Genomic DNA, 11,485 nt, shown 5'->3' with positions numbered 1-11,485 from the left:
GTGATATCTACGTTAAATTTGAGAACGTACGATCTATCGGAAAATTCATTTCTCCTTCAAGCAATTACAGCAATACATCAAAAGTCATCGAACAAGGTAATAATAACTATTTTTTGACTTTATGTGAAAACAGATCTCGGGAAGTCAGAGGGACAGTGTGTCAAAGGAAATTCGTGAAAAGAGAGGGGTTTTTAGTGGGTAGGGAGTACCGAGTTGGTAATTCGACTTGGTACTCGAGTCCCACATAACTCACTGGATCGACCGGTGGGTATGCATAAAATGCATTTTCCCCTCTCGTAAAAAAAAAAAAAATACAGATGAGTGAACGAATGAAAGAGAGAGAGAGAGACAGACAGACAGACAGACAGAGAGAGAATGTATGTGTTCGCATGTGTGTCTGTATGTGTATAGCGACCAGCTGATCGCAGCAGGCGCCCCGCGTAAGCACTCGCGTCTGACGGTGAATCGCGTCACCCTTGCCTGCCTCTTGTATTCGACCCGTCATACGTTAACTACTTCCTTTAATAATTCAAAAACTAAGCTTCGGACGAAATTTTGCCAAAGGAAAAATCGTCTTAGAATTCGGTCAAGATTATGTTTTTGCAAAAGCATAAAGTTATTTAGAATCACCCTGTATACAGGGTGACCCATTTTAACTTAGGCAGCCAAATAACTCGAAAAATAAGCAAGATAGAGAAAAATGTTTTAGACAAAAGTTGTATGGTTTCGAGGGGGCCATAAGATGGTATCATTGGTTTGACCTTGAAGAGTCATTTGAAGGTCACGTGAAGGTCACTTCAATTTTTTTAAATGGAATACCCTATATATTTTTGTACATTCTTGTAGCTTATTTCGAGAGCTTTCCAAAACACTATAATTAAGTACATTTTCGTTAAGTACTTTTTGAGTTATGAGGCTTGAAATAATTTCTTAATTTTACATAAACCGTAAAATATCTTGTAAAATATTCATTTTTCGATTATCTTACCTTAATACTTTTATGTACAAAATAATGAGAGGAATCAATTGGTGTAAAGAAAACACATAGTTGTTTTTAAGAAAAAATATGGAATTGTTAATTGCAAATTACATATTTTTTCTTCGAAACAACTATGTGTTTTCTTTACACCAATTGATTCCTCTCATTATTTTGTACATAAAACTATTAAGGTCAGGTAATCGAAAAATGAATATTTTACAAGATATTTTACGGTTTATGTAAAATTAAGAAATTATTTCAAGCCTCATAACTCAAAAAGTACTTAACGAAAATGTACTTAATTATAGTGTTTTGGAAAGCTCTCGAAATAAGCTACAAGAATGTACAAAAATATATAGGGTATTCCATTTAAAAAAATTGAAGTGACCTTCACGTGACCTTCAAATGACTCTTCAAGGTCAAACCAATGATACCATCTTATGGCCCCCTCGAAACCATACAACTTTTGTGTAAAACATTTTTCTCTATCTTGCTTATTTTTCGAGTTATTTGGCTGCCTAAGTTAAAATGGGTCACCCTGTATATATATAAAAGCTACTTGATGATATATAAAACATATCATACACACACAAGTGTCATAAGTATAATATAAGAAAATAATTTGTGCACATTTTATGCACATGTACATATTTGTTCAAATTTTATGCACATCTTCTCTTCTTTATCTTCTTTCTTCTTCTCCTCCTCCTCCTCCTCCTCCTCTTCCTCGTCCTCGTCCTCGTCCTCGTCGGCCCCAGTGATAGTGAGCTGAAGACAACTTGTATAAAAATTGAAAAAATCTGTCTTCTTGTTTGCGGATTCCTGCAGATGTACCCCGTCTACGATTTATAATTTATCAAAAGATTATTTATTTTTATAATGTACATAGAATAGGATTTATATATTACTAGCTGTACCCTGCGCGCGCTGCTACGCCTACAAAAATCGAATTTAAAGAGAACTCGTTATAACAATTCTGTGCTCATTTTTTTTTATTGAAGTGCTCTTGGATATATCATTTTTAACAGCACCCGAAAGTATGCAATCTCATTCTGTTGTGTATGGGATTATGCGGCAGGAGAATTTAATAAGTATTTCGCACTATCTTCACTATTAACCAAGTATATTTGAGATATAAGTCTTTGGAGTTACAATTGCCGGAGCAGATGTGTATTGTGCCGTGGCTCGCGAGAGAAGAGGAGCGAGCCGAGCGCTGTTCGGAGCGCGCTAACGTTAGTCGCCATATTCGCGTTTCCAACGCGCATATCCGTAGATCGTCGCGCGTAATACGGATCGATATTTCTTTTCTCTTATAAGTATAGATGAAAATAGGTATCTCTCAACACCCTCTCTTGTAAAAAAAAAATAATACTACTAATATACTACTGAAAATAATATTAACAGTCTTTAGAATATAATATGTGTATACGATGATATATATCTATATGTAACTATTTTGCTATAAATTCAGCCAAGTATTTCGGCCTTCTTTTTGGTCTAATAGAGCGTCGCGGTGTTTGCTGAATCGGTTCAGCTTCTTGGCGTTGTTCAGCTTGTTGGGGAGCGGGGGCATCTATTTGTATTTCGTTCGGAGGTTGTATATTCTCTGCTGGTGGATCATTGTTCTGGTCTTCTTCATCTGTTTCTGGTACGCTTCAATAAAAATTATCATTTTGAGCATTATTTACTATGGGAGTGTTTTCTCCAATACGACGTATTTGGTTAGCATGTCTAGTCCAGGAACGATCATCATCTAGTTTAATTTTGTAATGTAATTTTCCTAACTTCTCGATAATTTTACCGAATTTCCATTTTTCTCGCCTTGAGTAATTTCGGCAAGCTACTCTTTCGTCGTTTTCGAACAAATTTCCTGTTGTATTTTTATTCGCTTTATTTTCCTCTATAGGACGAATTAAATCTAGTCTAGTATAAAGTTTTCTTCCTAGAAACATCTCTGCTGGAGATTTGTTTGTGAACGCGTGTGACATTGATCTATATTGCAGTAATAATTGATTTAAGGCAACGTTGACGTTTCTAGGATTACAATTCATGCGTTTCAATGATTGTTTTAAGGTTTGTACGAAGCGTTCGGCTTGGCCGTTTGTCGCTGGGTTATATGGGGACGTTAATTTGTGTCTAATGCCGTTTTGTTTCAAGAATAATTGAAAATCATGCGAGGTAAACGTTCTTCCATTGTCTGTTACAATGACTTGTGACAGACCATATGCAGCGAAAATTTGTTTACATTTTTCAATTGTTGACGTAGTAGTAATATCTGACATTATGTGTACCTCAGGCCATTTGGAATAAGCGTCAATTAGAATTAGAAACATTTTTCCTAAAAAGGGTCCCGCAAAATCAATGTGAATTCTTTGCATCGGAGCTGAAGTCGGCTGCCAATTATGTACTTCTACTTTAGGCGGATTGTTTTTGTGTGTATTGCAATTTGCACAGTTTTTGGCTAGAGTCTCGATATCTTTATCGATCCCCTGCCACCAACAGTAGCCGCGGGCTAAGCTTTTCATTTTCACCACTCCGAAATGGCCTGAGTGTAGTTCCTTTAAAATTTTAGCACGCAACGCTTTCGGAATAATGACTTTGTGTCCTCGCATAATGACGCCGTTCTGTAAGCTAAATTCTGCTTGTTCTACATTAAAACATTTTATCTTATTGATCTGAATTCCTGTTTGTAGTGTCTGTAATAACTCTTTTAGTTCTGTATCTTTGATTGTTTCTCTAGCAATTTGGGCCGCTGTAATCGGAAGCGTATTTATGGTTTCGACTTGGAATGCGTCGACTACATCGACGGCGGCTTCTTGGGTTGGAACGGGAAGTCTTGATAGCCAGTCCGCGTTTGCATGCTTTTCCGATTTCCGGTATTGTATTTCATAATTAAATCCTTGTAAAAATATCGCGTAATGTTGCATGCGCATTGCCGTGTATATTGGTAAACTCGCAGTAGGCGAAAATATTTGAATTAGCGGACGATGGTCTGTAACCAGGGTAAATTTTTTTCCGTATAAGTATTGAACAAATTTTTTTATTCCGAAAATAATTGCGTATGCTTCCTTATCTATTTGTGAATACTTTCGCTGAGTTTCTGAAGGTGTTTGCGACTCGTATTGGATAACCCGTTCTGTTCCGTTTGGAAAACGATGGAAAAGGACAGCGCCTACCCCATACGAACTAGCGTCCGTTGCTAATACAAGTGGTAATCTAGAATCGAAGTGTACTAAAACCTGTTTACTCGTAAAAGATTCTTTCGCGCTACAAAAAGCTGCCTCGCATTCTTTTGACCAAATAAATGGAGTATCTTTACGTAATAGCTTATTGAGTGGAAATAGAATCGAACTTAGATTTTGTATAAAACGCCCATAGTAATTGATCATGCCCGTGAAAGCTCGAACTTCCGAAATGTTTGTCGGTCGCGGCATTTGTCGAATTGCCTCAATTTTCTGCTCTTCTTTATGAATACCGTTTTTATCTATAACATATCCGCAATAGTTAAATCCGAAAAGAAAGTTGATTTATCAACATTTAAACGTACGTTGTAACGATTTAGCCTTTCCAATACTTCTTCTAATCTAGTTAAATGTATTATATTAGTTTCTCCCGTAATCACTATATCATCAAAGAAAATCGCTACGCCCGGAATACCTTGTAAGGTATTTTCTATCTCTCTTTGCCATATGGTCGGTCCGGACGCAATGCCGTACATCAATCTGTTTACTTTATACAATCCTTTACATGTACTGATTGTTAGCAATTCGCGATCTTCCGGCGCGATTTCTAATTGTAGATATGCCTGTTCTAAGTCTAATTTCGAAAATTTTTTTCCATTAGCAAGTTTTGAGAATAATTCGTCTATTGTAGGAAACGGGTGGTCATCGACTAATAATTGAGAATTTAATGTAACTTTGTAATCTCCGCATATTCGAACGTTACCGTTCTTTTTCAATATCGGAACTATGGGGGTAGCCCATTTAGATGTCGTGACTTTCTCGATTATTCCCGCGTCCTCTAATTTGTCTAATTCCTGTTCCACGAGAGATAGTAATTTGAAAGGCACGGGGCTCGTTCTTACAAACACCGGTACTGCGTCCGGTTTCAGCGAAATTTTAGCTTGAACTACTTTTATTGCTGTATATTCTGAGGGTCGTGTGTTATTGTATTTTTCAATAATAGCTTGTAGTTTGCTATTAGGAACATGCATTGAAATATTATCAATTGTCGCATTTGAAACTAAGAATTCAAATCCGTCGGATAACTGCCTAATCCATTCCCTACCAAGTAACGGCTTTCTAGAACTACCGACTATATACAAGTTAAGCTGTTTAAATTTATTTTTATATTTGACATTAACTGTTATATATGAAACCTTTACTTCGCAAAATACGGCCGCAATACGAAATTAATTGTAACTGTGTATTGTGTATGGTCGCACCTGGAAAGACTTTGTTGACCTCGTGTGTACTTATGACCGTGACAGCAGCACCGCTGTCGACCTCAAATTTCATCGGTTTATCATTAACCAGGAGCGTAACGAGGAATTTGTCTCTGTGATTTACGTGCTCTAAACTCAGGATTTCTTGTAATTGATTTGCAGAGCCCTTCGAAAAGCAAACCGTACTTAGATGCCCCTGCTTCACACAGCTGTGACAACGTACGTCCCTGCTTAGAGAACACTTATTAGCTAAATGTGCTTTACCGCAACGATAACACTTTACATTACTATTATTATTTTTCGAATGAATTTTTGAATTTAGATTAGACTGATGATTGTTATAATTGTTCTTATTATACTTATCGCCCTTGGAACGCTTTGTCTGAAGAATTTTTCTTAGGAGGTTTTTTTCCGCCTTCAATAGGTCCAGACTTGTCGAGGACGGTCCGGCATCCTTCATTTGCATCGAACTCTTCTCAGACAGCTCCATTGTGACGGCAGTTTTTACTGCATCGTCGAAGTCCAAGTCCTTCCTCTCCAGTAAACGAGCCTGCGCCTTTTTGTTCAATAATCCGAAGACGAATTGATTGCGAAGAGCCGTCTTTAAGTAGTCTCCGAATTTACAGTGGATGCTTAATTTATGGAGAGCCGCCACGAATTGTTGAACTGACTCTCCCTCGTATTGTTTCTGTTGGTGAAAACTGTAGTTTTCCGCTATTTCTAGCGGTGTTGGCGCGTAGAATTCTTCAAGTTTCAGCACCAGCGTGTCGTAAGGTTGAACGAAGGGGTCAGCAGGATCCAGCCTGTCGCACAGGACATCAAACGCCGAGGCTCCCACATAGTGTAAAAGATAAGGCACTCTTGCGTCATCTTTTATGCCGAAAATCAGGAATGCGCCCTGCACGCGCTGTACCCATCGCTTCCATGTAGTGGTTGATGGGTCGAAAGCCTCGATTGCGAAGGAGCCGGGAATCGCTGGCCTCTCCTCACGAGCCGGCGGTTGTGCCATTTCCGAATCAGAGTAACCGGCACACGTGTATAGCTTCTAGAAGGTTCTCACCCTATTTGCGGTGTACATGGCGCGCACGACTTCGGGCAGAAATTCGGAGTAATTCGTCAATATTGTGCACATCCAGCGCATCCCATCCTCGTCGCCAATATTGTTGTGTATGGGATTATGCGGCAGGAGAATTTAATAAGTATTTCGCACTATCTTCACTATTAACCAAGTATATTTGAGATATAAGTCTTTGGAGTTACAATTGCCGGAGCAGATGTGTATTGTGCCGTGGCTCGCGAGAGAAGAGGAGCGAGCCGAGCGCTGTTCGGAGCGCGCTAACGTTAGTCGCCGTATTCGCGTTTCCAACGCGCGCATATCCGTAGATCGTCGCGCGTAATACGGATCGATATTTCTTTTCTTTTATAAGTATAGATGAAAATAGGTATCTCTCAACACATTCAAAAAATGATAAAAACGCATCGTAACGGAACACTGCTTCACGTATCATTACGGAATGTTGACTAAAACCTTCCCAGGAGTTTATAGATCATTTCATCCGAAGCAATCTATATGATTAGAGCTAAACTGTGGCTTCCTATAAGACACAAACAAACAAACATTCATTTTTATATATAGAGATGTAAATATTATGATTATGAAAAATGTTACATAAATAAAATGTACAACCTTTTTTGAAATTAAATTTAGGAAAAATGTATAATCTTTTATTTTATCTTTTGCACATATGTATAAGAGTGTGCATAAAATTAAAATTAAAGTAATTAATTAATTAAATTACCTTGTCTGATATTGGCCATGGGGCCGATAGCGATGGGATCAATGACAGTATTAGCGATGGGACTGACGACAGGACCATCGACGGTGTTGTGACGGCTAGCAGCGGCGACGATGGGAGTGGCGGCGACGGTGGCAGCGACGACGGGGGCGACGGAATCGAAAGCGTTGGCGGCGGCGGTGACGACGAAAGCGGCGGCGGCGGTGGCAGCGACGACGGGGGCGACGGGGACGGAGGCGTTGGCGGCGGCGGCGGCGGCGGTGGTGACGAGACCATTATTATTGGCCATGTTGGAAAATTCTTGTAATAAAAAGTCTTCATCATCTAACATAACCTAAAATATTTTAAATAAGAATAATGTTATATAAATTATAACATGTTATAAAAATTAATTAAAGACGATACTTACTTTGCTTTCTACTTCCATTTCTTTATTTTTTTGACTCATTTTAGACACAGTATTTTAGACACGTGATAGATTGGTCGATGACTCGAAAGCAGTGATGCCAGCTTTCAGACGTTACCCGCAGTGCACACAAAGAAAGAACCGTGTTCGTCGGCACTCGGCTAGCTTCGGGTAATAGAAGAGCGCAGACATACAATCTGCTGTCTGTTTCGCAGCGCCAGTTATAGCTCGAGAAAGAAAGAAACAGCAAATCATATATCTGCGCTCTTCTACTACCCGAAATTAACCGAACTCTGAGATCGTACATGGACCATGGTGCTTTCTTTGCGTATATCATGTTGTTACGTGTTGATATATTTCATGATAAAAATTGATTATCGAGCGACACGGTAGCAATATTTTAAAGTAATTAACGACGATTTTCAGGTAATAGAAATAGTATTTATTATATTCGCATTTATACACATAATACTAGACCGAGCGTTAAAGATTAGAGATCGAAATGCAGTTAGAAACACACTGTTCTATGTCTTTCGCATTCTCTTCCATTTTGATCGATATTCATAGTCCGTTCTTATTATAGATATTCTTTAGTTCTTATATTTAAGATCGTCTTAAGTGCAATCTTAAGATGTTATAAACCAATCACAGATCTGTATTAGTATCTTAAGACATTATTTAAGATGGTCTTGAAATAAAAACGGATTTTGTGTGTTCTCTGTTTGTTAAATAAACGCAAACGTTCGGTTTAAATGTACCTAACCTAACCTCCAAAAAAAACCTTACAAAGGTGAAAAAAATACGCCAAGTACATAAAAAATATTCTACCTTGTATGCAACAAAACGTTTAATGAAAAAATATCCCTAAAAATAATTTATAAATTGCAGAAAAGATATAAATAAATTTTAACAAAAAGGTATGAAATCCCTTCAAAAAAACCTTACAAACGTAAAAAAAATACGCCAAGTACATAAAAAATAGTCTACCTTGTATGCAACAAAATGTTTAATGAAAAAATATCCCTAAAAATAATTTATAAAAATTTTCCCTCAAAAAATATATATAATTTTCCTAAAAAGAAATCAAAACTAAATATGAAATCAATAATTAATTAGCCAAGTACATTGAAGCAATTGATAATTTAAAATATTTGTCACAAATTCAATCATGCATTTATGTATTATAGGTTATGGACAAAATGAAAATGATTTTCAAAATAAATTCCATACTTTGTATGATATATAAAAATACATTATTATGTGTGATCCAAATAAATATTTGTACAATATATGAAATAGCATTAATATATTGCGGGTTTTATATTGCAGATTACAAACTCATAAAGCTATTTAATACTTACCCCATATAGCACAGAACATTGCAGTAATATTGCGGCAACATTGCAATGTTGCTGCAATGTTACAACAATATTAATAATATTGCTGCAATATTCGGTGCTGTATGGGTACTGCAATAACATCGATTGCATTAATCGCCAATTTTAAATTTAAAAGAGAAAAACTAATCGACTTGTTTTAAGATCATAAGTTTTATTAAGTAGACCTGGAACTAAAGGATTTAAGAAATTACATAAAATTACAAAAATTTGACCCGAGTCGTATTATAATTTACACATTTTTATTTTTTTATTATTAGGAAATATTTAATTTTGAAATTAATCATAAGCTTTGCCAAGTAAATTCGGAACTAAAAAAATTAAAACCAAAACAACTTAGAAAAACTTGGCGTGCTCGGGTCACATTATAATATACATATTTACAAATTTACAAATATACATAATTTTACAAAGTTTGCGAATTATATACATGTAATTAATTTCAATTATAGACATATGTGAATTATACGACCCGAGCACGCCAAGTTTTTCTAAGTTGTTTTGGTCTTAATTTTTTTAGTTCCGAATTTACTTGGCAAAGCTTATGATTAATTTCAAAATTAAATATTTCCTAATAATAAAAAAATAAAAATGTGTAAATTATAATACGACTCGGGTCAAATTTTTGTAATTTTATGTAATGTTACGTCTCGACGGGGTCGCGGCTCCTACGAGTACTCGGACCTTGCGCCGGACGGGTCGCTTATTTCAGGGGCAGAGGCCCTGGGGAGTGCCTGCGACTAGGCAACCCGAGCGACGGATTTTTCTGAGGGAAAAACGAACCAAGGGGGCCCCGAAGGCGTTAGGAGCGGAAGCGACGTTACCGACTGCTGGGAAGTTATCGGCAATAGGGATTATTGACGATCGATGTTGTCGACTGTAGGAGTTATTGGCGGGGGTATCCGGCTATCGTGCGACCATTACGGAAAATCTTGCACAGTAAAGCTCGCGGGGACAGTGCCGTCTACAAAAACTTTGATCGGGTCTGGGAGAGAATAATAATTTATATTTTGCTGTCTGAGTTCTCGGGCAAAATTAATATATGCAGCGATACAGTTGTCGCAATCAAAAGGGAAAAAGTTAGCGAGGTTACGCGAACATACGATGCAGTGAACTCCGTTGTAGGTAGCGCTGTCTATAGCTATATGGACGTTGAAATATGCGTAGGGTTCTTTATTAATATTACTCGAATTAGTGAAACAGTAGGTGCAATAAGGAGTAAGGTGGATTCTATGTGCGAATCCGGAAATGTATGTACAGCGGATGCTCGCGAGGCGGTGGAGTATCTCGACACGCAGTTGTTCGTGATTCATGTGGGCGATTTATTAGTTTATAATAGTTTGTATTAGAGGGGTGGAATATGTCGGATAACTTATAATGGTCTAACAACTTTATTCGACTATATCAGGTTTCGATTATTCTCTAGTTAACATTTATTTATTTAATAAAGGTGAACAAATGTATATGTACATCATATCTTTCGCAAAAATATTATTTGAGATTTTGAATGAGTATGAAAAATGGAACTTGTCCCGAGAGGTCGGGTGTAATAAAATTTCAGCTAAAGGGTTGCCTGGTCCGAAGAGTAATAAAAGAGAAACCCTGTCTCATCTGTGAGTAATAAAAGTGAAACTCACGGGTCCCTTGTGTTTCAAAGTTGTGTTCTAGCACGTTTTGGGAATTGGCTGAGTTGGAAACGCACGAATTACTCTAATATTATCGGCTGGTGCCCCAATGCGCGGGAGTACTGGCTCCGTACTCCGTGTGCAACACTTCCGCGCGGATCTCGAGGTAGCGCTCCTTCCGGGGATCTCCGGGTACGTAGTTCAGAGGCGGCAGTGATGGATTAATTTCCATGTTTGTCAGGTTACGAGGCCACCGCGTATACTCGATCGATTTGATACGGATATCTTTTCTTACTGGTTTGGTGTCTTTTAGTTCGGAGCGCGGTTTGAAAAACGCTTCATATTCTGTATCAAAGTGCTCGCGCTCGGTCCCGAGGAACTCGCTGTCCGCTTCAGTCACAGGAGTATACTTAAACTTGTAATATAAGCTGCGCGCAAAAAACTTATGTCCGCCTCTCCTTTTTGGCATCACAGGAAAAATTGAGTTAATAGACTGGCTGGGTTCGACCGTGAAAGAGGAGGGAAGTGTTCGAGAACAACGTGCAACTTAATCGCACCGGAGTTTCGATTTAAGAGCAGGGGTGCCGGATGTGCAGAGTATTAGCACCAAACGGCGGAAATGAGGGATAGTGATAAACGTGCCGAGTGGTAGGCACCGTATTATTACTAATCCAAGACGGTCGAAACCAGACGACGTATGAAATTTGCGTTAATTCGCCAAAGAAGATGCGTACTGAGGTTGGGTATATTCACTTTTGACACTGTATAAGATTCGCAAATATATTCGAATGTATTTAAATTACTTACAGTGTTAATTTTACAATCTCGGATCGCTTGA

Source organism: Camponotus vicinus, unplaced genomic scaffold, assembly GCF_025532165.1.
Source record: "Camponotus vicinus isolate PSW18456_S1 unplaced genomic scaffold, iyCamVici1.0 SCAF_11, whole genome shotgun sequence".
In the NCBI taxonomy this organism is placed as follows: Eukaryota; Metazoa; Arthropoda; class Insecta; order Hymenoptera; family Formicidae; genus Camponotus; species Camponotus vicinus.
Note: the sequence above shows the minus strand (reverse complement) of the source record.